Source organism: Narcine bancroftii, chromosome 3, assembly GCF_036971445.1.
Source record: "Narcine bancroftii isolate sNarBan1 chromosome 3, sNarBan1.hap1, whole genome shotgun sequence".
NCBI classification, from domain to species: Eukaryota; Metazoa; Chordata; class Chondrichthyes; order Torpediniformes; family Narcinidae; genus Narcine; species Narcine bancroftii.
In genome coordinates this window covers 93,283,570-93,310,433 of record NC_091471.1, presented here as the reverse complement: position 1 = coordinate 93,310,433, position 26,864 = coordinate 93,283,570, and the positions used below count along the sequence as shown (strand labels likewise).

The following is a 26,864-nucleotide window of genomic DNA, read 5'->3' as shown; positions in this document are numbered from 1 at the left end:
AGCGTTCGATCCTTCACCAACTCAATTTTATCATTCTTTATTCTGCCCCTTTTTGCATTATTTAATGCAAATGTCACTGATCGCTGGTCGGTGAGAGGTGTAAATTTTCTCTCAGCCAGGTAATGCCTCCAGTGCCTGATGGCTTCTACAATGGCTTGAGCCTCTCTCTGCAGATGGGTTCTGAAGCTAGTGTTCTTTCAGGGCGTGAGAGAGAAAGGCAACCGGCCTGCCCACCTGGTTAAGGGTAGCAGCCAGAGCTACGTTGGAGACATTACTTTCCACCTGGAAGGGTGCATTCTCATCCACCACATGCATGGTGGCCTTTGCAATGTAGCTCTGAATGTAGTCAAAGCTGCCTGGGCTTCAGCCAACAATAGGAAAGAGGTGGACTTTAAGAGGAGGCAGACCTTATCTGCAAAGTGAGGGACCCAATGAGCATAGGAGAAGCAGCCCAGGAACCTCCTTCAAGCTTTCATGGTCCTCAGGATCAGGAGGTCTAACAAAGCCAATGATGCAATTTTCCACCACATAGTCCAGGATCACCAGACGTTTCATCCAGAACACATACATACTGGAGTTGTACGTGAGATTCAGGGCCTTGGCCGTGTGGAGAAATCTCTGGAGGTTGGCATCATGGTCTTCCAGAGAGTGTCCACAAATAGTGACGTTGTGGCGATGCACGCCTCTGACAGCAGGAGAACTGGTTCTACGTGTTACAGTTGCGGCAGCAGAGCAGCCACTTCAACATAGTGCCATCGGGATAATCTTTTCCACCAGCCTGGTCGGGATGCATGCAGGGCAACGACGTGACATGGTTTCCGGCATGAGGGCAGGACTTACCCTTGGCCTTATGGCACAGCGCGGAAGCTTCAAAAACTGGAGTGCAGGAGAGCCCACTGAGTACTGGTCTCATTCTTTAGACTCTAGTTGCCTCTACATCGGTGACCCCGACGGGTCCAGATGCCTCTGGACTCAATATTATGGATGCTACAACAGTCAGTGCAGTCACCCTTAAACTCTCCACTTTCTAGATGCTTCGTTTGGTTGGGCAGAAGCACAGTTCCAGATAAAGCAGATACTTCAGACTCCACCAAGTACTACCACGTCGTCATCTCCCTGGACCAAGAAACTGCAGCCAGAGTTGGATGAGAGGAAGATGGAGGGTTATGGGCATTGTGCAGGGAGGTGGGATTAGAAAGGGGTGTTTGGTTCGGTGCGGACTAGAAGGGCCTAATGGCCTGTTTCCGTGCTGTAATTGTTATTATTATTATTATTATACAGAACCCACTGGAGGAAGGGAAGGTAAATACTCTGCTTTGAAGGCACTCCTCATCGGCACCTATGAGCTCTCTAGATGCTACAGGCTTATGCACCTGGATGGCCAAAGGGACGCAGCACCATCCGCTGTTATGGATGAAATACTCACACTGGCAGAGGGCAACCCCTGCTTCATGTTTGAGCAGGCATTCTTCGAGCAGATGCCCGATGACATCCAACTGCTGCTAGTGGACGCGGATTTCAGCGACCCTCGCAAGCTTGCAGTGAAGGCAGACATTTTCTGGTGCACCGAAAGAGAACAAACCCGCCATGAATCAGCTGATGTGTTCTCTGACAGAGCAGCAGCCCAAAACCCAAACAAGCAGTCAACAGTCATGCCCTCACAGAGCAAAAGAAGCACCAGAGCCACGATAGCGTTTCTACCACCAGCACGAGGGGCAGAAGCTCACAAATGCAAACAGCTCTGCTTGTTCCTGGGAAATGCCCAGGCCACCTGCCGCTAATAGCTATGGAGGCTGGCCACACAAAGAGCCTACTATATGTCACAGACAAAACCCAAGCCGGCGTTTCCTTGTCGACATGGGAACAGAGATCAGCGTCATCCCATCGATGCCTTTAGAAACCAGAACATGCTCATGAGGGCCAACCCTGCGGGTGGCCAATAATAATTCCATTAAGACCTTCGGCAAGTGGCACATACCAACATGCCTTGGTGACGAGACCTTCCACTGGGATTTCACATTGGCCACAGTGAAAAAGCCATTCCTTGGTGCAGATTTTCTCCGAGCCAAAAGCCTGCTTGTGGACCTCAAAGCTAAACGCCTAGTGCACGCCTAGATGTTCCAGCTCACAGACACCAGCGCTCGGGACCAGAAAGTGATCACCGTTATCACTTTCACCAACAGGTACAACTGTATTTTGGGTGAATTCTCACCTATTTTCAGGCCCCAGTTCATGTCCACCATGCCAAAACATTGACACAGGGCCCACCCTTCCATGCGAAGGTCAGTCGACATCCCCGAGACAAGCTGCAACTAGCCAAGAAGGAATTGAAACAAATGGAAGAACTGGGGATCATCCATAGGTCTGACACCCCATGGACTTCCCCTCTCTAAATGGTACCCAAGGCCACAGGGGGCTGGCGACCTAGCAGAGAGTACCGGTGCCTCAACGATTCAACCACCCCTGACTGCTACCCAGTCCCCACGTATACAGGACTTCAGAGCCAACCTGCAGAGCAACTGTTTTCTCCAAGGCCAACTTGGTGCAAGGCTACCACAAAATTCCCGTCCACATTGGGAAAACGGCCATCATCACGCCCTTCAGATTCTTCAAGTTCCTGCGCATGCCTTTTGGACTCAAAATCTCAGCACAAGCCGGTTCTTTAAGGGGGGGGGGGGGGAGGGGGTGGTTGTGTGGCAGTCCACATCTCTGACTGCAGGCAAACCGGCTCTACATGTTTCTCAAGAAGTCTGGTATCTTCTCAGTGGTCGACCAAGCCACGAAATTGCCAGAGGTCATTCCCTTCAAGGACAACCGCAGAAGCCTGTGCCAGAGCAGTGCTCGCACACTGGATATTCCGGTTTGGGACATCAGCCCGTACAACTACAGAGGGGCACAATTCACCTCTGCCTTGTGGACACCGCTTGCCTCCCTCCTCATCACAAAACTCCACCACACCACTACCTACCACCCACAGTCCAACGGCCTGGTAGAACATTTCCACTGCCACCTAAAGACTGTGCTGATGGCCTGCCTGGCCAGACCCAATTGGGTGGACAAGCTCCCCAGGGTGCTCCTTGGCATCTGGACAGCACCCAAAGAGGACCTCCAGGCCTCCTCGATTGAGTTGCTATATGGAGCACCTTTGACCATCCCCTGCCACCAAGGGCACAGACACAGCATGAGGGGCAGCACTACAGAAAATGAGGGACAGGTTGGGTTCCCTCGCACAAAGCTACCCTCACACCACAGACACCACGCCACCTCAATCCCCTCAGACTTAAAGACAACTGACTAAGTATTCGTTCATCGAGGTGCACACTCCCCCTCTCAAGTGACCCTACAAAGGTCCCTACAAGGTGAACTGCAGGAGTGGCAACATGTTCACACGAAACATTGGGGGCAGGGTGGAACTTTTCACAGCCGACCACCTGAAGCCTGCGCATCTCAATCTCAGCCAGCTGATTGCCCCAGAGCCAGCCAAAGAATAGGGGCAGGCCCCTCCCAAAGCCAAACCAACACAGGATTCAGGGACACAGGTCTGGGGGTTTGCGTGGTGGTGCACATCTGAGGGCAGACGAACTGACTCCATGCATTACGGACACGGCAGCGGAGTAGCCACATCTAGATGGTGCCTCCAGGATCTTTACCGCTGGTTGGGTCAGGTCTGCATGTGCACAGGGCAACACTGTGACATGGTTTCCGGCATGAAGGTGGGACTTACCCACGGCCTTAAGGTACAGCGCAAGAAGTTTAAAAAAATACTGGAGTGCAGACAAGTCCACTGAGTACTGTTCTCGTTTTTTCAAATCAATTTAGCAGCCGCTACAACGTTGTCAAGATAAGGGAAGGTGGCCTTCAATTCGTACTCAGCAACCATTGTGTCCATCTGTCTCGAAGACCAAGACCCCAAAGGTAATGCCAAAAGGGACCCTCTGAAATTGATAGTCGTCCGTTTGCCTCAAATGCTGGTTAGAGGCAGTCCTCAGAACTGATTAGGAACTGATGGCATGCAGCTTTCAGGTCGATGGTCAAATAGGCTAGGAACTGCACAATTTTGTTTACCACGTCCGAAATTCGAGAGGGGGGAGTACGCGTCTAAGACTGTGAAACAATGAATTGTTTGGCTACAGTCGATCACTAGCCTGGACTTTTATTCCCCTTTCATAACTACCACCTGGGCTCTTCATGGGCTGTTGCTAGGCTCAATGAAGTTTTCTTTGAGCAGCCATTGTGTCTCAACTCTATTAAGTTCCCAATCCCCGTACTGCATCATCTGCTATTTGTAGCTATTGGCTTGCAATCTGGAGTCAGGTTTGGAAACAGTGGCGGGGGGGGGGGGGGGGGGGGGGGGGGGAAAGAAAAAAATAAATATTGATATTTAGAGTGGAGAGACCCATGTGGCATTTTACGCCGTGATTGGAGGGAGTACTCCATGGTCATGCTTTTTTTTTTAAGATGACACAGGAAGTCCAGGCCTAGCAACACAGGAGCACACAAATCCTTCAGTACATACATTCGGAACTTACAAAATTCCCCCCCCCCTACTTTTTTTTTTTTTTTTTTTTTTTTTTTTAAAAACAGTACCCCTGGATCATCGCAGAGTGCAAAGCTAGGAAAATACGATAGTCCATTGGGTACACTCTAAGTTGTACCATAGAGCCATCAGAGTTTATAAAGCTCTCAGTGGAGCCAGTGTCTACCAAGTCATCAGTCAAATATCCGTTTACCCTCACCTCCTGCATTGAGTTATTCAATTCGTGAGGTGTTACCTGATCCAGGACAACCGATGTCAGTGCTCTGGAAACCCCATTGCTCCCCATGCTGATGTCTACTCTCTCCTCTTGGCCCATGGGCAGACTAGATGGTGTTGACCACGATGCGTGGAAAGATGGCTGCCCTTCATCTTGATCTGATGAAAGACTAAGTGGCGCCGATCAAGGCATGGCAAGATGGCTGCCGTAGCTTCCCGCGACGCTTCACTTCCAGGGGCGGGCCCCACCACAAATCGCAGCAAGATGCTGGCAGTGAACAGCACGGAGAGGCGGAGGCTGGCACTAGGGCACAGGTCGAATGATGATTCAGGGGTTTCACACATGGTTGCCCTCTGAGTTCTTTTACCCCAGAAGACCTTCATCCAGTTCCCTCACTTACTGCACAGATTCCTTTGTGGGGCATCCGGCATGTCTGTTCAAAGTAGAAGCATCCCCGGTCACACATAGCTGCAATAGTCAATGACCTGACCCTCGGAAAAGGCGCCACTTTAGCCCATGAGGTTATCAGCTCTCAGTTGGGCCTGCTCAAGCACTTCGCCAGCTCCAGGGTGCTGGCCAAGTCTTTCTTCCCCAACTCTAGCAGTCTCTGCCTCATCTACCTCAACCTCCCTCCTGCCACAAGGGTATCCTGGGTTTGTTCCTCCTCTCACCCAGGCTGTGGCCACTTCATAGTGGCATTTTCTGGTCAGGGCCCATAATCCAAAAACAGCCATCCAGTGACTCACCTGGAAGCTGCCAACACAGAGAGTCGGTGCTTCGACATCATTCTGGGGCTTCATGTAGTGGGCCTTCAAGCCTTTATGGCCAACTTGTAGGTAGCAGTCTCTGATGATAGTGTACCCTTTGGGGCTGACTTGAGAGAGAAGTGTCGATCTCCAGAGACCATCTGAGTTGAAAACATCTTGTGTTGCTGTCAGGTAGGACTGGAAACACTCCAGACAGTAGGCAAATTCCACTGGGACCTCAGGGACAGAGGGTCAACTTGGTTCAGGGCTTCCATCCTGCTTCCAAGTTAAGCTATTAAAATTGTAACGTGACTGAATGAACTCAGAGACAAGTGAAGAGTACAAAGATACTTTAATAGCTCACAATCAATGGTCAGTAAACACAATAGTCCAAGGTAAGGTGGGAAAACCAGGGTTTATATTGGGGTAGGTGAGGGTAGAACCAAGGGAGCAGCCAGCCATCTGAACAATACATAGTGAATTCCATTTCATTGCAGAGAGCTTTTGTCATATTGGCCTTCATAAATCAAAGTATTGAGGATATAGGAGTTTGATGTTATGGTAAACTTGGTGAGGCCATATCTGGAGTACTGTGTGCAGTTCTGGTCGCCTAACTACAGGAAAGATAAGCAAGAGAAAAAGTGTAGAGAAGATTTACTAGGATGTTGCTCAAACTCCAGGAAGTGAGTTACAGGGAAAAGTTGAACAGGCTTCAATAGTTAATTGGGATGCAACGTGGATTATTTCAGATTTTTTTGTTAACCATTTGTGTCACTGATCAGAATACACAGAGCCATTTATGGTAATCTGCAAAAATTACTTAATTCCATTACACTTGTTGGTTTCAATAATCAATTTATTCCTTGAGTGTAGAAGAATGAGGGAAGATTTGATAGAGATATTTAAAATTATGGGGGGGGGATAGACAGTGAAGGTAGGACACCAAACCAGGACACAAGTTAAAAGTGAAAGGGGAAAAATTAGCGGGAAACACAAGGGGGAACTTCTTCACACAGTGAATGGAACAAGCTTCCAGCTGAAGTGTAAATGCAGGCTCAATTTTAACATTTAAGAATTTGGACAGGTGCGTGGATGGGATAGGTATGGAGGGATATGGACCAATTTGGCATAGACAATAAGGGCCAAAGGAGCCAGTTTCTGTGCTGTAATCTTCTATAGTTCAATCGCTTGTCATTTTTAGCATGATAATCAAGGTGGTGAGTACTGTGCTAGTAAATTTCTTTTCCATCAAGCAAGAGTTTGAGCAAGAGTGGAACAGTTTAATAAGTACAAATGGAACAGCCATCAAGGGACAAGGACAAAGTGGTGAGATCAGGCTTTGGCAAGAAGAGGCAGAGACCAAGGTAAGACTGATGAGATTTTCTTATTATTTGATCTTGTATTAATACCTAATAGAATAATCAGAATGGCAACGAGGTTACAGTGTTCATCTTGTGTGATATGAGATTTCTGGGAGACTCCCTGATAGCAACATCAGCATGAGGTGCAGCTCTACCTTCAGTTTGTATAGGAGAATAAAGAGTTCATAGGAAAGACCTACAGAGAGGCAGTCACAACAAAGCTACAGGACACGCCTTGGTGACTATCAGGAGAGGTAAAGTAAGAGGGGCATAGCCATACGAAGGACTGAGACAGATGTGTTTTGGTTGAGCTCTCTGTAAAAAGTACTAAATAGATGGTCAAACTTTATAATTAAGATTTTCTTCATTGAAAATGGAGAAAACTAGCATGAAGAAGCCAAGACAACAGAGAACAAAAACTGACAAAGCTTCTATTGAACCAGGAACATCAGGTGAAAGTCCAAATGGGAGTGATAAATGAGGGAGTCAAGTGAAGAATTGAGCACTATCCCAGAAAAATAAATGGAGAATTTGAGTAACCAATTCATAAGTGTTGAAACAGTGGAGAGATATGACAGAGAAATAAAAGAGTTTGTTGAAAACTTGACAGAGAATGGGTCAAGGAGAGATTGAATTGACAAAAACACAAAAAAACTGGAAGCTTTAGGGAAAAAAGACGAAGAGTTGGACTGCTAGACAAAATTGACTAAAGGAAGGAATAAAGGGAAGAGAGCTGGTGAACTTCTTTCAAAAATGGATCCCGCAAGTGTTGGGAGAAGACAAATTTGGAGAAAAACTGCCTATCGAGAGAGCTCACCCAACAATTGGACCCAGAAGAGGAGGCGACCAGCTCTGGTGAGATTTTTAAACTATCGAGAACAGGAGATAATCCCGGGAGCAGCATATTACTCTAAGCGGAATAACCACCAACCTGAAGCTGATCATGAAAGGTACCTTTTTTTTTTCCAAGACTTTAGGTTGACCTTGATTAAACAAAAAAAAATTTAAAGATGTGGAAAGACAACTAAATGCTCAAAACAAAACTGAAAATGATATATCTCATGACTTTGAGGGTCAAAGTAGCAGAAGAGAATTAGCGATTTTTCATCAACACCAATTACGAGGTGGAAGACTTTCTGCTAAGTTTTTTTTTAAAGATTCAGGTTGCTGAGGGAGAAGATTTTGAAAATATTTATAATGGAACTAAGTAAAAATAGTAAGTTTATTTTTTTTAAATTTTTGTTAAACCATCTTCTATTTATTGTTTAAAAGTAGAGTGTATAGAAATGCTTAAGGAGAGCTCAGTAAAAGAAAATATCTGGGAAAGGTGGTAGCAGAGTGGAGACTCCAGTCTAAGGGAGAGAATGGCACCTGAAAAGGAGTAGCAAAAAAGATGGTGCTAAAGGGAGGGGCTTTTCTTCCTTGAGAGATTCCGCAGGTTTTTTTTGTTGCAGGCTTTTGGGGCTCTATGTATACGTCACTGTTGGACACTGTTGGACACTGTTTCACTATTATTTAAAAAGTCAAAGAGATTTTATTGTTAAAAACTGTTTTAAAGAAGAACATGGATAGAAAATTAGAATGTATGAGTTTTAATGTTAATGAAATTAACGGCATGGTGAAGAGAAAATGGGTCTTACACACCTTACAAAAAAAAGATGTAGTCTTTTTTTTAAGCAAAGAAAGACATCTTACCAAATTGGAACACGCAAAATTTAAAAGAGAATGGTTGGGGTAAGTAATATAGTCTTCATTTGGATCAAAAGCAAGAGGTGTAGTGATGTTAATTAATAAAAATATATTACTACTAATAATAATAGAAGAGACATTAATCAAGCTGGAAGATATGTAATGGTACACTGCAAAATTTATGCAGAATTATGGAATTTTTTGAATATTTATGCCCCAAATTATGATCAAGTCTTTATGAACGAAGACAAAATATTGATTGGAGGAGATTTTAATTTTTGTTGAGATCCAATATCGGACAAATCAGCAGGAACAATAACAAGGGAGAAAGCTGCAAAAATGACATTATCATTTATGAAAGATTTAAATTTAATTGATATATAGAGGCAGCTCAACCCCTTAGTAAGATGCTACTCATTCTACTCAAGGGTACATGATTCTCATACAAGGATTGACCAATTTTTAATGTCTGCCCAGTTAAAGTAGAGTGGTGAAAACTGAGTATTCAGCAAGACCTTTGAGTCCACTCGCCGTTAACGTTAATTATTACGATAAGGGAAATGCGAGAATGTATGGATGGCGTCTTTATGCTACATTATTAAAGAGGAAGGATTTCTGTGAATTTATTAAGAGACAAACATTTTGTGAAAACAATCTTTCTTCCACTGACGATTTTCTAATATGGGATATGCTTAAAGCTTATTTGAGGGGACAAATTATTTCTTATACTAAAAATCTTGAGAGAATATGCAAGAGATCTAGAAGGGCTAGAGAAGGATATGAAATTGGATAAAGAATAACAGAAACTCAAGAAAAATGTACAATATTAGAGAACAAAAAATTACAATGCAGTACAAACATAGTTATGGAAAAACAATATTTAAAGACTAAACAAAAATATGAACTAAGAGAAAGGGCACACAGTGTTATCTTTGCAGGTTAAATCAGGAGTCATCCAGAATGATAAATGTAATAGAAACAGAAGCTGATACTATTACATGATCAAAAAGAAATAATACATTTAGACCTGTGGTTCTCAATCTTTTTCCACTCACATATCATTTTAAGTAATCCCTATGCCATCAGTGCTTTGTGATTAGTAAGGGATTGCTTAAAGAGGCATGTGAGTGGGAAGGGAAAGTTGAGAATCACTGCTCTAGACCCAATTGATACTGAAATATTTTGCTTGAGAAAAATTGTCATTGGCCCATTTCCTTTGGAGTTATGAAACAGTGAACAAGTCAATTAGGTACAATTAAAACAGTGAGTTTCAAACCTTTTCTTTTCACCCACATACCACCTTAAGCAATCCCTTATTAATCATAGAGCGCCTATGGCGTAGGCAATACTTAAAGTGGTACGTGAGTGGAAAGAAAAAGGTGAGGACCACTGGTTTAGACAATACCATATGAAACTATAGAAATAAGAATTAGTAAGAAATGAAATCAAGATGGAAGAATTTTGGTACAAATGTTGAACTTCCTAAACTAGGAGAACAAAAAAGATGACTTTGATGCACCTTTTAAAAAGGGAAGAAATAGAGAAAGCTCTGGGTACTTTACAAGCTTATAATCTCCAGGGGAAGGTGGGTTCCCAGCTGAGTTCTATAGGCAATTTAAAGATATTTTTTGATGCCTCCGTTGAGGGATGTGTTAGACGAGGCAGTGAAGACCCAAACCCTTCCAGAAACCTTTTTTTAACTGCTAAAATTACAGTGCTACCAAAGAAAGGTAGAAATCCACTAAAAACTTCATCATACAGATCAACATCACTTCTGAATGCAGACTATAAAATTCTAGCAAAAGGCACTAGCCAACAGACTAGTTAATGCATCCAGATCGAGTGGAATTTGTTAAAGGAAGACGTTCCTCAAATAGTCTAGGTAGATTATTCAATACATATGGTAAAATCAAGGTTGAATCCAAACATAATTAGTACTTTAGATGCAGAAAAGGCATTTGACCAACTAAAATGGTCTTTCTTCTACAAAACGTTGGAAAAATTTGGTGTAGGTAGAAAATTTATAAATTAGATAAAAACCATCATAAGCCACAAGCTAAAATTATAACTAATAACCAAATGTTATCTACTTTTCCCTTGAGTAGATCGAGTAGACACAGGTGTCCCCTACCTCCAGCATGATTCATCCTAGCTATTGAACCTCTGGTGGAGATTATTAGAAGCGATCCAGATATTAAGGGGTTTAATGTTGGATAGGAGAACATAAAATTAGTTTATTTGCTGATGTGCTGAATCACTGATGAAGATTACAAACAATATTAGAAAAATATGGAAGAATATTAGGATATAAAATAAATATGGACAAAAATGAGATAATGCCATTGCAGAATTTATATTTATAAAATATACCAAAAAGGTAGTTGATTTAAATGGAAGAAAGATGGAATTAAATACTTAGGAATAATGTCATAATAATTTTACAGAATTGATACAAGCTTAGTTAGAAAAATAGGAAAGAATTTACAGAAATGGAAAGATCTGCCAATTACATTAATAGGAAGACCAAATGTTATTAAAAATATAGGTGATGCCAAGACTACACTATCTCCTTCAATTGATTCCTATTGTACCAATTAAAAAAAATCTTTAAAATATTACATAATTGTATTAAACAATTCCTATAGAATAACAAAGTACTAAGAATTGCACTGGAAAAGTTAACATGGGACTATAAACTGGGAGGCCTTAGACTTCTGGATTTTAAGTAGTATCATCTATCAGCACAAGCAAGATTGGTGTCATCTTTCTTTGGATTGAATTCATTAAAAGAGGAGACAATGAAGGACTTTGTTTACAAGTGGAATATTAAGTTAATAACAAAAAAAAACAGATAATTGTTTATTAATTCACATGATCAGAATATGGCAAGACATAATTGACTGTATCAGAAAAAGCAGGTATATCACTGAGGACACCATGTAAAAATGTACTACTGCCTATGAATCTGGGTACAAAATACTGAATTCATGATATGACAAAGGAAGAAGATTTGTTAATGATTGTTAGACAAAAGGATCTCATGTCTTTTGAGCAATTAAGAAATAAGTATGGAGTAGTTAATAGGATATTCTCCTGGTTTCTCCAGTTAAGATCGTTCTTAAGAGAAAGTTGGGGATCAAACTTGGCCCCATCTGAAATAGAACAACACACCTAAATTTATATCTAAAATGAAAGTGCAAAACCAGGTTTACAGAGATCGAGAGCGCAAGAGCGCGATGGGATTCAGATTTGGGAGATGCAATAATGGAAAGATGCTGGTCTGATTGATGTTTGGATAGCAGGACATTAATTATAAATGCATGATACGGATTGGTACCATACAATTTTCTACATCAATTATACCCTCACACCACAGAAATTAAATAAATCAAAATCAGAAATATTGGAGATGTGTTTTATATGTGAAACAGAAATAGGAATGTTTGTACAGGCTACGTGGTCATGTGTGAAGGTGAGACTTTTCTGGCAGGATATCACTGAAATATTAACATGGATAACAGGGGTGGCTTTCATGGGTAACCCGGAGCTTTATCTTTTGGGCAACTTTATTGAAATAAGTAATAAACTAACTAAATTCCAAATTTCATTTGTTAAAATAACTTTAGCTGTGGCTAAGAAATGTACTGCGATTACATGGAAATCTGACTCCCCTCTACAGAGAAAAGAATGGAAGACAGATGAACAGTTGTAGAACAAATATGACATTTATAAAAATATTGCAACTATATTTGGATTATATAGGGGCCCAAATGTAAAGGTGCTATTATAAAAATATAAATGACTTCCCCAATGAAGATTTTCTTTTTAAACCCAATTGTAGGCCCTTTTGCAAAGATTTATACTGTGAAGGAGTTGGAGCAAAATGGTTGTTGTGTTTTGTGAGAAAGTTCATGTGCACGAGAATTGAATAATATTTTAAAAAGGAGCAGGAGAGTAAAAGGGTCAGGAACATCTTGGATCCGACCCAGGGCTTCCTGAAAAGGGAGGGCGAGCAGCCACAAGTCATGATACATATTGGGATTAACAACATTGGTTGGAAAAAGGACAAGGTCCTGAAGAGAGCAACGTGGGAAGCTAAAAGACAGGACCTCAAGGGTAGCAATCTCAGCACTGCTCCAGTGAGGGCAAGAATATGGCAGAATTGTGTAGCTGTAAAACTGGGACTCAGGTTTCTGGATCATTGGGATTTCTTCTTGTACAAACAGCGTGGGTTACACCAGAAATTGAAGGAACCGTTGTCCTAGTGGAGAGGTTTGCTAGAGCTGTTGGAGAGGGTTTAAACTAGTTTGGCGGGGGATGGCAAGTTCAACGCAATGTGTAATATGATTGCAGTAGTCAGTTGAAAGGACTATAATCTGTTTAATTCAATGCTAGTATTCAGAATAAGGAAGATCAACTTAAGAGTAAGTGGCAATATGATGTTGTGGCCATTACAGAGACTTGGCTGACACATTGGCGCACATAATGGGGTTCAGATATTTCAAAAGGGATAGGGAGGGAAAGTCGCATCACAGTTGCAGAAAGGGAAGAAGTTGTGGAAGGATTATCTATAGAGTCAGTGTAGGTGGAAGCCAGAAACAAATGGAGTGAGTGATCACTATTATTGGGAGTAGTCAGGCCTCCAAATGGTGCTTAGGACACTAAGGAGGAAGACTATAGATATTCTATGCAAAATACTACCTCTTAACTTTTGGTCAATGACACGTTACAAAAACATGAAACACAGGTGGCTTTTGAAATTATTCACCAACAGAAGTTGAGAGATTTCAGATACTGGAACCCGGAACAAAAATTGAACATTGATAGAACTCAGCAGGTCAAACAGTATCTGTGGAGGTAAAAGATACGTCAATGTTTCAATACATGACCCTGTATCAGGACTACTCATTGTTACTGTTCTTTCAGAACTCAATCACGCCCCTCAATATAAACATCTTCCCGTTGTTCTGTATTAATTGCTTGCACCTGTAATCTGTCATATCTTTCAATATTACTTCCTTCAAACCTGTAACCATTTCACCCAGAGTTTAAAATGTCAATTACAGTATTTTGGATAAAATAGCAGAAAAAGTCAACCATAATGTTGTTATGGCATTAGTCAAGTTCACTTGTTGTTCAACTAGCATTTTTCTTTTCCATGTACCAGTATATTCACACACCTCAAGACTCAACTTTACACCAGAATTCACCTGCATATTATGACAGAGTGATCATAACTTTAAACCAAAAGATGATATGCTGGATTCAAATAGACATTCACCACAGATATATCTTGCAATGTTTTCAGAGGATAATTTGCAACTGCAACAGCCCAGCTTATGATAATTGCTCCTGCTTCCTTTTCAGGAGAAAGGCCAAACAGCCCTTGAAGTCTATTCTGCCATTTCTAATGGCCTATTCCTTAATGTCTTCCAACCCATTACCTTGGAAGCCTATTGTCCAAAATATCTTTCAATTTGAATGTACTCTACAACAGCATCTGTTTACTAGGGTAAAGAATATCAAAAGTACACAGTCGAATGAGATTCTATGGCCACAAATGAGACACTAGGATGGGATGTTGCCTCCCAGGTGTTACAAAACAAGTTAATACAATTATGGAATAAAATGCATCTTAAGCGGTAAGGTTGAATTGTGGGAGTTTAGGTCACACTTCGCAAACAGACACCTTAGTTACATTTCACAAATAAACATCTCACTTGGAATGCAAAAACCTGTGCAGGTGGAGCCTTCCAGTCTACAATTATACAATTATAGAGACAATTATAGTTTTTAAGATTGCTGGCACAATCAACAAATTTTTAGTCAATTCCTGCACTGCAATTTATCCTGCAGGGCACTTACTACTTTTTGGGGGAAGCCTGCAGTCTAAATTACACTTCAAAACTCATGAATTTGTCATCCAGCTGATAACTCAGGCACATTGCTCCACGTAAAAGGACCAGGACTAGCACACACAGGAACTTGAGGTGGCCAGTGTAAACAACAAGGTGAGTAATTATGTTAATGTTATTTTTTTCTGATTTTTCCAACATATTTCCAAAAACACTAATGGAACTGCTTTGGAAAAGGTTTTCCCAAATACATGTTAATTGGACAACATATTTGCACAGGGGCCAGGCTCAAGAGCTGAAAATCTGTTGCTATTAAGAATGGTTATAGATGGAATCCTCAATTATTGAGTAATTACAATTTACAGGTGTTGAAACATTTAATTAATTCATGGTAGTAAAAAAAATGGAGCTATAGGTACTCAAGGTAAAATTTCAGGCAAAATCCCTTTATTTCAAAATAAGCTTTTTCCTTTTACATTTAATCATCAATTTTTGAAGTTGTGGAATCAAAATGGGCATTAAATTGGTAGAAGATTCTTATGAAGCAGGGTATTTTATTTAATTTCAAAGAATGAAAGAGAAATATATCTTTGAATGCTCTTTTTTTCTTATCAAAGTCTTATTGTTGGATAATTTTGGGCATACTTTACAGCTACCTAGACAGCCTAAATTTGAAATTTTACTTTCTGAAGGTGGCAAGAAAGGATTCATATCTGAGATGTATGCTTTATTTCAGAATAAAAATGCTTAAGATGGATGTTCAGAAATCTAGATTAAAGTGGGAAAAAAGATTTGTCTGTATCTATTCTCAGGATGATTGGATGAATTTATACAAGGATAATCAATTATATTTAACTTCAGAAAAATTAAGAACACAAGTTTATTTCTTCAGATTTAGGTTTTACATGTCATAAGGAAATCGGCTCCTCCTTACATTCTACTTGGTTATGTGAGATGGTGAAACCTTTTTGGAATAGATTTAAGGAACTTTTAGAAGTTATTTTTAAATGGAAGGTTCCACTTGATCCTTTAGTATTTTTGTTGGGTTATATAAAGAGATCGAGTTTGGAGTTAAAATTAAATAAATTTCAAATTGCCTTTTTGAGATTGGCTTTAGCTGTGGCTAGGAAATGTTTGGCAATTACTTGGAAAAATGTGATTAATTTGAGTATTCAGAGATGGCATTTGGAAATGAGATCTTGTATTCCATTGGAAAAGATAACAATTTGCATAATTATCTTTTTTTTTGGTTAAAATGGAGCCCATATTTGGATTATGTGGGGTTGAATAATTAATCTCCTTTCAAAATATTAGTAGTGTTGTTCCGAACCATGGCAATTGATTGATAAGAGTTTTATGTTATGTGATCTCTTTCTTTCTTTTTCATATTTTTGGGGGTCGTTTCGAGGGGGTTGGGAGGGATGGGTGGGTTGGGGGGTGTATTATTTACAAAACAAATATCATGTACATATTCTGTTTTTTTGCTGTATGGTTTATCATGATTAATAAATATGTTTCAAAAAAAAAATGGTTCCAGAAGTTTAAATTACTGGTTGAAGGTTGCCATTCTTAAGTTTTAAAGACTGCTGCCAGAACCCATTTGAAGACAGGTTTTGAGTTCCAAGTTCAGCCTATTCTAAACCTTTGTAGCCAATTACAAGAGGCTTTGGCTGGTTACTGTGTTTCGCCTGAAAGGGGAAAAAGAAAAACTCTTTTTGGTAACCTGCAAGAGGTTATCTCTTGGAAAAACCCACGAGGGGGCAAGTTTCTTCGGCGAGACACTGAAATGTTGATTGAAGATCAGTTTGTACGTGTCCAACGAACAACAAATCTCTCTCTGAAACCAATAAAGACCTTCCTGAGCTGTAACAATTTAAGTTAAAGCACCAGAGCCTGGGGAAGATCATAAATGCTAAATTCTGTGCTCAGCAGGAAAATTGCCTGATACCAGTGAACTTCGAGAAGTGAAAAGTGAATGATTCAACAGTGAAACAAAACTTTCCTGAACGCATACTCATTACATCCATGTATGGGGTTAAGTTAGGTTAATAGCAATAAGTTAAATATTGATATTATTTATGAAGAAAATTAAAAACATTTTTGTTTGAGTAACCATTGTCTTGGTGAATTTCTGTTGCTGCTGGTTTCTGGAATCCTCTGGGCTCATAACACAGTACAAGGGTCAACAATGCTACTGAATAGCTGCAGAGTGTTCAAGGGGAATGATGAGAAGCCAGAAATCATTGTGCACTTTGGTACTAATATCATGAGGAGGGGGAAAAAAAATTACAGCATGAATAGAGTTAGGCAGAAGGTTACAAACCAGAATCTAAAGGGTGATAATCTATGGCTTACTAGCGAGAATAGGAATAGAAGGATAGGGAGATACATCTGTGGTCCGAGAGATAATGCAGGTGAGGGGGTTCAGATCTCTTGATCACTAGGATCTCTTCTGAGGCAGGTGTGATCTGTACAAGAGAAATGGGTTGGAGCATCAATAATCTGGTAGGGAGATTTGCTTATGTTTATCAGAATTTAAAATTAGTTCTGCAGGGGAGTAGAATCCAAAGCAAAAGGATAGCAGATGAAAAGCTAGAGTAAATTGAGTAGAATGACAGGTAAAACCATTTTAACCAAATGCAAGGGGCCACAGCACAAGTAAAAGCCTTGTTTTCTTTTAATCTTATGTAACCTTGTTTTTTTATGTAGTCAGTACGAGAGAAGTACGGACCAAAACTTCACAGGGATGGAGGTTCAAACTTCGAGCAGAGTGCTTGGGGACCCACAGTAGAAAATCAAACCCAAAAAGAGGACGCGTGATAACTTTGATAGATAAGGCAAGGGTGAATCATGAGATTCTCCAAGTACATTAAGAGGCAAAAGAGTAATTCTGAAGAGAATAAGGTCACTGAAGGATCATCTATATATGAACAGAGGCAAGGTACTAAACAAACATTTCTCATTCAGATTAACAGCGGGAAAGATGGATGCTCTGGAAGTCTCGTAGTAACAGTAATGCCTTTAATAGGGTCGTCATTATGGAAGAGACGGGGCTGTATGCTTTAAAATGCATAATGATAAACAATGCCTTTACAGTGGCAGCAATTGGGACCAAACCACGGTTCAAGTCCTGTGCTGTCTGTAAGGAGTTTGTAGGTGGGGGGAGAGGGTCTGGTTTCCTCCTACAGTTCAAAAACCTACCAGGGGTGTAGGTTAATGGGGTGTAAATTGGGTGGCATGGACTCATGGGCTGAAATGGCCTGTTACTGTGCTGCATGTCTAAATTTAATTAAAGCATTTCGAAAGGCAAGGACTAACTAGGGATAGTCAGCATGTTGTTTGTGTGGGAAATCAATTCATGCATTTGTTTTTCTTTGAAGAGGTGAGCAAAAGGGAAGCCAGTTATCTACATGGACTTTAGCAAGGGTTTGACAAGATGCTACATGGTTGAGAAGATCAGATGGAAGGAATCCAAATGAGCTGGCCAAATGGATACAGAATTGTCTCAATGTTACAGGTTAGAGGATGACAATGAATGGTTATTATTCAGATGAGATGTCTGTGACAGATTACAAGATCTAGATGAACTGGAAAGAAACCCAAGGAATTATTGGTGATGCCACATTAAGAGTATTGTATTCAGTTGGCTGTACTTTAGGAAAGAGGTTGTCAAACTGGAGAGGATTCACAGATTTTCAAGGATGTTCCCAGGACCTGCAGGCCTGAGCTGTGGGGAGATTGAACAGGTTAGGGGTTTTATTCCTTCAAGCTCAGAGTACAAGATAGAAGGTGTGAAAGGTAGGGAGACATGTCAAGGGAGAAACTATTGCAAGTCCTGCCTGAGCTGTGGGGAGAGATTGAATAGGTTAGGGCTTTTATTCCTTTGAGCTCAGAGTACAAGACAGAAGGTGTGAAAGGTGGGGAAACAGGACAAGGGAGAAACCATTGGGGCAGAGGAAGAAATGTTAGAGAGTGAATAAGTTATAGCAAGAGAGATGGAAACAGTAAACTCAGATGGGTGGGGTTACCTAAAATTAGAAAAAAAAAATAATACTCATGTGCCATAAGGTTTGAGCATGTCCAGACGGAATACAATGTGATTTTCCTCAAGTTTACCTTTGGCCTCACCCAGACAATAGATGAGGCCAAGGACAGATATGCTGTTGAAGGAATGGTTGAGGAAGAAGCGCAAGGGTAGTCCTATAGAGTGGTGTTCAGCAAAACAGTCATAAGTGTATTGGTTCTGAACCAAAGAGCACAATTCTGCTCACCAAGTCAAACTAATCACTACAACACCCAATTACCAGCTCTTGTACTTCATGCAAGTTTGTCTCTGCATTTATCACTAAATTTTATGCAATTGTTTCAATCAGCATCAAGTACATTAGAACTACAATTCAAGCACCTTCCTGAAGATACAAAAGCATCTGTACTCTCCCTCTACTGCTCTTCTGATCTTCAGCATCTCCACATCAGATTGATTTTAAACAATTACCAACATTCTGAAGGATTAATTACAGTATTGCCCATGTCCAGACCTTAACCAATGTCAATTGCAGTTTTATACAAGCTGGCTATACTTCTCTGCAAACTACTGAACAGCTTTTTTTCCCCCATCTGTGCCTATACTTGTAAAGGATGGTCCCAAATTTTAGTGCATGTCATCAGCACTAACTTTTTTTAAAAAAAAGTCAAAACCAAGGAGATTAATTCACTTGTAAATTGGATTGGAACATCTATAGCTGGAACCTTACACTAAAGTTTCAGGCCCCTTACCAAAAGGTAGCTGCTTGAAGGATATTCAAGGACTCTCCCCTCCACCCGCCCCCCCCCCTGCCACCATCTACAGGCAATTGGAATGCACCAGTAGAGGTGGAGACCATCCTGACAAGCACTCAATCTGCCAAGTGCTGGTAAATGAGACTATACAGTTACTTGCCATCGGCAGAGAATCAAAGTTTATTTCTGCACCGTATAATTTTACAAGCAATACCTTACAGATCAACATTTGTTCACAATCTGCAAAATGCACTCAGGAAACTCAATATTCTCTTCCAGAGCAACGTCACCAGTGCCGACCCCCTAATTACCTACCCTCAGTCAGCCGCGAAGTGCAGGTTGTTTGAATGCTGGATGTCAGCCTTCAAAACAGACACTATTCAGAATTTGGTTAAACCAACAGATGAACAGGTCAGAGGAGCTAAATTCAATTGTTGCCTCTCCTTTCCTCCCCGATCCCAAAATACGTGCAGGTCGGCGATTTCATTGGGCTGCAAAAGTGCTCCTCGAGTGGAATAAGCGTTGGGATCTGGGAACATGGAAAGGAAACAGCTTCCAACGCGGAGGACCCGAACAGCCCGCAAAGAGATGGCTGAAATGGCCCATATATGGAAAGGAAAAACTCCACTCAAAAGGCAATTCTCTCTCAAAAAAAAAGATTGCAATCCCATTCAAAGCATTTACTGAGTGGGCAATACTCTCTCTCAAAAAATAAAATTGCAATCCCATTCAAAGCATTTACTTAGTGGGCAATACTCTCAAAAAAAAGATTGCAATCCCATTCAAATCATTTACTTAGTGGGCAATACTCTCTCTCAAAAATAAAATTGCAATCCCATTCAAAGCATTTACTTAGTGGGCAATACTCTCAAAAAAAAGATTGCAATCCCATTCAAATCATTTACTTAGTGGGCAATACTCTCTCTCAAAAAAAAAGATTGCAATCCCATTCAAAGCATTTACTTAGTGGGCAAGAGGAGTGCCACGGAAAGCTAAGCGACCTGCAAACAGTGTTACAAGACAACCCCCACGTTTCCGGTTACTTGTTTGGGAGCCAATACCTGTCGCCGTTGATCACAAAATCCATTCCGAATTATGCAATGAATGGATTTCTTTGACGACAAATTGGTTCGCTGTTCAGGCCATTTAAACAACCCTTCTGCGAGGATTCGAATCAATGCCGCTAAGTATTTAAACGCCGTTCCAGTTAATGGTAGGAATGTCTCGAGTGGTCAACGTTACTCGCGACCGTCAGGTTTCTGAGCGGTCCCAAAACAAATTGTTGGAATGCACTGACATTTGGACAAAAGACGACCGAAAGGAATCATCCGGCCTGAAAAGCGACTCACCCTGAGATGCTCATCGCGGTCCGTGAGCCAAAAGGCGAGCGGTGGATCAGGAAAACGTCCTGTGCGGAAAGTGGAGCCAGAGACTGCGACTTTCTGGAGCTGCCAGCCAGCAGTTTGCAGCAAACAACTTTGGTGCTCGCGGGACCGACCCCTTTTCGGGCATTGGTTGCACTCAGCTCTTGCCAGAATGATTAGTCCACGCCACTAAAACTCGATGGACACTTCTGAAAGAGGTCGGTATCATCAAGGTTTCAATATCCAAGCGAGCAATCGAAGCAAAGCTCACCAGCAGAAACTGGCTGCCTTCGTCACTCAAGTGGGAGGCTCTGGTCCCGTCAGGATCAATCACCCTGAAACGTTACACACCCGGGCAGTTTCCAAAAGCTCCAGCAGAATGCAGGCACGACCGCAAAAAATCATTCCAACGCACAAACCCCCCCTCAAAGCTAGTTTTAATCTTTCAATTCCCTTCCAGCGAGGTTTATCATTTAAACGTGAAAAAACTTCAGACTCAAACCTGTCGACTGAAGAAATACAAAAAAGCTGGGTGCAAAATTCGAAGTTATATTCAAGTTCTAGCTTCTACTGAATTTCAGAGAGATCGAGTTAATATTTCCCACACAAGGCATTTCTTCCCCCCCCCCCCACCACTTTGTATAGAATAAATGTAATTAAATTCATTGCCACTGACAAGATTTGATCCAATGCCACGTGGCATTAAAGGCATTTTTAATCTGTCAAGGGATGCGGATGTCGCTGGCAGGGACTGCAGTTTTGTCCATTCCCATTGCTCTCAACGAAAAGCCATTTAAACATTTTGGATCAAGAAGCTTGTACAACCTTAGGGGTTGAGTGAAGCAATGGCAGCTGAAGCCATCTTCTGTCCGAAGATGAAAGTGTGCAGAATTGAAGCAGGGGGTTAGAAAGGTGATAGCAGTAAGACCAGTCATTTGACAATAGTATCAAAATACATTGCTTAACTAGAAGTGGACGCAAGCAGACCCAGGTGTTTTGCAGTCAAAAGATAGCAACATTTTAGGCAGATTCTCATATATACAAGATGCAAAGAGTCGATTTGAAATGTAGAAACTGGTGCCGGCTATGGTAGCATTGGTTAAGACACCTCAAGTTACGAAGAAGCTTAGGGTAGCACTGGAAAGTAAAACTTCCATACTGTTGTAAAATAAATTTACAAATTTAAAATAAGTATCAAAAATGACACATTAGGTTCATAGGTCTTAGTAAACACAGAAACAGGCCCTTCTGCTCATAGGTCTGTACCAAACATGTCAAAATCAAATTAAAACGATGATGCCTGTGTCCCTCCATCCCTTTAATTTTCATCCATCAATTTTGAAGCCTCTTCAATGCTGATGTTGTATCTGCTTCCACCGCTAATTGTTTAGCTCTATCAGAATGATTGCACATTTCTTGCTTCTGATCTCTAACCACACTGTTAGTACTTGCACCCTACATTACCCATGCTACCATATCGGCAACAAAATAATTCCAAGTACCAATCTAGGCTTTAAATTGACCTGCCTTACCCAGAATGTTCCTTGCCTTGAAGAAAAATACTTCATGCTAGTCTTGCTGTGACTATTCAGCTGGCCCTTCCTCTCAATCCTACTTGTCCTAGCATCTGCCATCCCCTCAACTCTTCCACTGGCTGCTTTGGTGCACAGGTTCCCGCCCACCCCCAGGTCACTATTTTAAACCCTCTAGTAGTAAACTTCCATGCAAGAATATTGGTCCCCCATCAGTTCAGGCATAACCTACCCTCTTGTACATCTTGACTGCCCTGGAAGACCCCAATAATCCAAATATCTCCATCTCCCTCTCCTGCATCTCTTCCTTACCCATGCACTAAACTGCACCATCTTCCCCTTTCATGCCTAACTAGGAGTTGGAAGCCCTGCTTTTAAACTTGCTACAGTACCCAACTCGCTGAACTCATTCTACATGACAACAACTCCCTTCCTAGCCAAGTTATTCATAATATTATGGACCACAATCTGACTGCTCTCCTTTCCCTCTCAGAATGCCCACTCAGACATCCCAGACCCTGGCACCAGGGAGGCAACACCATCCTGTAGTCTCACTTGATGCCACAGAAATGCTTATGCTGACGATGGACACATACAGCTAACACTCTCCCTGACTTCAGCCCTCTCGACTGAGCCTTGGAGCCAGTCATGATGACAATTACCTGGCTGCTAATCGTTCTTTCTCCCAGCCACATTCACCCTTCACTCTTCCAATGTCTCCCATCTGCCTGCACCTTGGACTGCAGCTATACTGATGTGTTCACTTATCATCTTCACGACCTCTCAGTTAATCTTGTGTTCATCAAACTCCAATTCCTTAACGTGTCCATTGAGGAGCTGCAGCTGGATGAGCTTCCTATTGATACAGTCACCGAAATTCTCCTTGATATCCCACATATGCCCTGACTGGCACATCCACTCAACTGAGCTGCACTCAATCTGAAAGACCTCACTAGTTCCTACCTGAACCTCTACCTGAGCACTTTTCCTCAATCTTTGCCTCTCCCTCATACTGCATTCCCTTCTCTCCTTTTATTGGAGGCATGGTTGGTGTAGCTGTTAGCGTAATGTTAACACACCAAAAAATGTTTGAATCTGGCATTGTCTGAAAGAGTTCATATGTTCTCCCATGTCTGCGTCAGTTTCCTCAAAATGTACCAGGGTTGTAGGTCAATTGGGTTTAATTGGACAGCATGGACTCATGGGCCCATTACCATGCTGTATGTCTGAATTAAATAAATTACATATGCTTCCAAAGATGTTATCACAAATCAAGCCTCTCATCCTCAAAGCACTCAATTCAGCTGCTCACTGGGGCCAGATTTTAAATGGTTTAACAAAATACTTTTCTTTGGAGGAAGAGAGAAAAAATAAACTGCCAACTTAACTGCAAAGATTCATGACAATATGGTTGGGCATTTTATATGCTCACTTGTATTCCTTACAAAGCAAATTCTAACTGTGCTTCAAATTCTCTTGATGCAGAAGAATTAAGGGCAAGTTAATTTGCACATATACTGAGTCGACTTGAGTTTCTAGTGAAAACACGTGCTAGAGGAACTCCGCAGATCTCACAGCGTCCATGAAGTAAAGATGCATAACCAATGTTTCAGCCCTGAGTCCTTCACTGAACTTAACTTCCCCTCATTTTCATCCTGGGGCATTCAGACACTGTACACCTCCATCCCCTGTACTAAAGGCCTTAAAGCCTTTTGTTTCTTCCTCAACAGACCCATACAGTCCCCCTCCACCATCCTCTGGTTGGCAGAACCTGTCCTCACCCTCAATAACTTCTGACTCAGCCCACTTTCTCCAAATCAAAAGGCTAGCCATGGACCCCAGCTATGCCTGTTTTTATGTTTGGAACAAATGTTTTAATGGCAAAACAAATGCCTGCCAGTTTTAATTTTTATGATAACCAGTTAGTGAAACATCTGGAGCAATTGTAAACACCAAGCCTGTACTTTTTCCATTATGCAGCTCATACATGCTGTAACAAAACACATTATTTGTAAGCGAGTCATCTATTAGAACATAGAACAATCCAGCAATGGTACAGGCTTCAGCCCTCAATGTTGTGCTGACATATATTCCTTCCTTTAAAATGTACCATACCCTCCCTAACATAGAACCTGTATTTTTCTGTCCAAGAGTCTCTTAACTGCCCCCAGTGTTTCAGTTTCCACCACCATCCCCAGCAAGGCATTCCAGGCACCCACAACCCAAAAAAAATCCTCTGGTGTTTGCTGATCCTGCACTTGGAAACAAGTGCTGGCTGTCCACCCTATCTCTGCCTCTTAAATCTTGTAGACCTCTATCAAGTCTCCTCCCATCCTTCTACATCACAAAGAGAAAAGTCCCAGCTCTGTTAACCTTGCCTCACAAAACTTGTTTCCCAATCCAGGCAACATCCTGGTAAATATCCTCTGTACTCTCTCCTTAGCTTCCACATCCTTCCTATAGTGAAGTGGTAAGAATTGAACACAATACTCCATGCGATCTCACCAGACATTTGTACAATTGCAACATGACTGCTTCTGAATTCAATCCACCTGTTAATGAATCCCAGCATCCCATAGGCCTTCTTATCTATCCTATCAACCTGTGCAACAAATATGGATTTGAATCCCAAAGTTGCTCTGTTCATCCACACTCTTAAGTAACCGACCATTAACCCTGTACTCAGCCTTCTGGTTTTTCCTTTATTATTTTCATTACTGTTACAAGCCCAGAGGACTACAAAATCCAGCAGCAATAGATATTTACCAAGACAAATGGTTAAACAAAAATTGGTTTTAATCAACTTTAAACATGAAAACAGGATCAAACTTTAACTTATTACCATTAACTTAGCTAACCTAACTTAACCCTTCTAATTCTAAGCACACATGTGTATGTAATGTGTATGCAAGTTCAGAAAAGTTATTTGATTCACAGTCCAATTTCACTTCTCATTCCTCCAAGTTCACTGGTTGCAGGCAATTCTTATACTGTGCACAGAATTTAACATTAATGAAGTTCACCAGGTTTTGGTGCTTGAAAGGTAAATGGTTACTGCTCAGGAAGGTTCTGGTCCATTTTCAGAGAGAGATTTGTTGTTCACTGGACACCCACAACCGATTCCTTGTAACCAATTTCTTGCCCATGAAACTTGCCCCATCAGGGTTTTCCAGATGATAACCTCTTTCTTTCAGGTCAGCACAGAGTTCCTTTTTGTTTATCTTATTTCAAGTGAAATATTAGGCAGCCAGTCCTATCCTCTTGTATGAGCCACAAGGACTTTAACCTTGTGAAAGCACTCACAACCAGTCTTCCAAGTGGGGTTTTTCCACAAGCTTGCCAGCTTGACCTGTTCCAGTCCCAGCTGCTGCTGCGGAGAGTAGCACTACAGAACTAAATTCTGCGTGTGCGTGTGGCTCTCTCAGAGAAAAACCTGTTTGACTCTCTCTGCTTGCAAAACCACATGACCCTCCTAGAACAGCAAGTTCCACTCCAAACAGCCTGCTCCAACAAGCTCTTTCATCTGTTGCCTTTTTGTAAGCAACAATCCATTAGTGAAGTCTCTTGGGCACTCTCCAAAGGTTTTGCCAAGGGTCTTGGAGCCAGCCTGTCTAACATGAGCAGAGCTCCAATACTTTAAATAATATGTTTCAAAGTATTTGTATGTGACCTACACTAAAAAACCTGCCACAATTTATCTCCCAAAAACATATATAGTCTATCACAATTACAAATATTTTTTCCTCTTAAATCACAGAAATCTATCAACTGAAGATAAAAATTGAATATGTTACTACTTGCTGTTCCCTTGCAGTGATTATTAAAAATTTTAGCTCAAAATGACAGGGATTATGGTTGATTCCATATCAAAACAAAATCCAGCATTCAAAACTGGCCCTGGTACTTCACCACCAAAAGGAGAAAATGCTTTGATACAAACATTTTGGCAAATAGTCACTATCCAAAATTCAGGAGTAAATTACTCTTACAGCAGTCAGTTATTAATCATTGGAGATCTTTAGATCAAGGAGCAATTTTTTAAAAAAATAGTTAGACCTGAAGGAATCAAATTAAAAGGCATCACTGCTTGCAAAAGATAAGAGATGTGGAATTCTGTACAATGTATAGAATATTTGGTCAAATACTACACACAACAGTATTTTAAAACCAAAATTATGAAAGGGAATTAGGGCAAAATCAAAAATAACCTCACAAAAACTGGGGCTAAGCACTCAAATCATGTACCATTAGATTTCATCTGTTGTTTCCCATTTCATCAGTCTGTTAATGGTCCTGAAATGAATCCGTTCAAATTTATCAAAAACAAGCAGAATAATTGTCAGCGCAGACAAGGGCCTGCTTCTGTGCTGTAATCTTTTATGGTTAAAAATTATAGTAATAATTCTACAATACCAATAAAAGCCATCAATTAACATACTTCATAAAGGGATGCTGCTGTCTTTCACCTCTTTTCCACTAGCACCTTGTCCCAGGAATTAACAGGGAATTAAGTGGGACAGGGTCCAGTGGAAAAGGAAAACAATCAACAAGCCAGAGTCAAATGACATCAAATCACAACGGGTAATGACGGCCTCTACCTCTATTCATATCCTCAGCATTAGCTGATACCATGTGCTGATTAAACCAATGGACAAAGGACAACTTCCATTTGAAGGTAGCAGCCCCTTTCACACTTGCAAGTGGTCCCAGGATTTTACAGCCAATCAGCCTAAAAAGGGTCTGGTATGAAAATAAAATCTTTTCAATGCTGGCATGAGATGACC

At 41.3% G+C, this 26,864-nt stretch overlaps 1 protein-coding gene across 2 annotated transcripts in view; it reads right to left on the bottom strand.

The window, feature by feature from the left end:
- The window catches only part of mtus1b (microtubule associated tumor suppressor 1b), a 212,087-nt gene that overhangs the window by 151,261 nt on the left and 33,962 nt on the right, over positions 1 to 26,864 (bottom strand). The window contains exon 1 of one of the 2 annotated variants that reach the window (XM_069924545.1): positions 20,534 to 20,851. The exons of the other annotated variant lie outside the window; for it this stretch is intronic. The gene's annotated coding sequence lies outside the window, so the exon portion shown is untranslated. Of the gene's footprint in view, positions 1 to 20,533; positions 20,852 to 26,864 lie in introns of those variants that run through there. 2 annotated transcript variants of the gene reach the window in all.